This window comes from Echinops telfairi, unplaced genomic scaffold (assembly GCF_000313985.2).
Source record: "Echinops telfairi isolate 266 unplaced genomic scaffold, ASM31398v2 ScPeMD7_1;HRSCAF=3_0, whole genome shotgun sequence".
In the NCBI taxonomy this organism is placed as follows: domain Eukaryota; kingdom Metazoa; phylum Chordata; class Mammalia; order Afrosoricida; family Tenrecidae; genus Echinops; species Echinops telfairi.
The window spans coordinates 63,735,092-63,736,587 of NW_022103896.1; positions in this window are offsets into that span (position 1 = coordinate 63,735,092).

A 1,496-nucleotide genomic window follows, 5' to 3' on the forward strand; every position below is an offset into this window, starting at 1 on the left:
ATCAAAAGATCTGCTAGAGGAGAATGTGTTTCACAAGCATCAGAGAGCATCATTAATTCAAAAACAGAATACTCCGTAACTCAATGCCCAGACTTCAAACTCTAGTAAGATGACATCAAATAAAAGGTGGGCCATGAATAAAATTCAATGTTTTCCTTTGATACACATTAGAAAATTACAACAGGATGGTTGCATTCCTGAAAGTTGAAGATTTTAACTCACACAGCCTAATCACAGAAAAAAAGATATGTAAGTATCATTTAAAACTAAAAAATAATTGCTAACTAGTCAATATTGCTCATAACTATCATTCCACATACAGTATCATAATCACAAGTATTGACAGAAACACAGGAAGGTAAAAGAAGAAGAGGAAGGGTGGAAAGAGGAAGACAGAGGGTGTTTATAAGATCTCTTCAGTTCTACAATAAAAAGATCAAGTTCTCATCAGGAGTCTACAATCTAATGAAGAACAAATAATTTGACATATTTAACAATAAATTAAAACCAAGGAAGGTAAAAGCAAAGATGTGTAAAAAATTATATTTACAAATCAGTTATATTCATTTTGGGTTTTTTAACAACTTGATTGGCACATCCTCTGCCTATTACAGAATTCAATATTTAAATCATGTCAAGAAGAGCTGTACAAACTTTACCACCATCAATTTTAGAACATTTTTTTTCCTTTCTTAGACTCATTTTTGTTATTTGTGTAATAAATGTTTTTAATTTTGGAAAAAATATACACAAAAAATTCTTCAATTGGATAATTTCTACATGTGTAATTCAGGGCCATTTCTTTTATGCGTTGTGTTGAATAGCCATAGGCAATATCCCTCTCCAAGTTGTTCCACCACCATTTACATAAACTCCATGCCCACCTAAGCAACAACTCTGCCTCCTCCCTGCACGGCAACCATAGGTCAAAATGGTTGCTTTTATTTTTTTAAATAGTTTTCTTGAAAATTATTCACATATCATACACTTCCATAGTTGAAGAGCTCTTTAAAGGACTTAAAATCAGTTCTAATGCTCCCTCCCGCATTCATTGATTTCTCTCCAATTCTCTCCCTCCCCCTATTTCAGATATACCATTGCATCAATTATTGTCTCTGTGTATCACTCCTCCTGAGCTTCATAAACTGGGAAACCTAACAGAAACAAACAAACAAAATGAAGCAGAAAGAAGAAACCAATAATAATATAAAGATAACAATAAAAATAAAGAGTAAGAAAGAAAAGACCACCAACAATATTTTAAAATACAGAGAAGAAATTTCTGTTGTGGAACAAACAAGACCTATTTGAGACTAGAGCAAATTCAGGTTCAGTCAAGAAAGAGGTCAACTGACCAAGTTTCATTTTACCCCAGGGTTTGATCCACCACAATCAAGTTTACAATCATCTCTGACAGGAAAGCTGTTCCTTATCTGTAGTTATTGGGGATCTGCCAGAGACTTCATCTTAATAGATACTCTGCAGATGGATTTTTG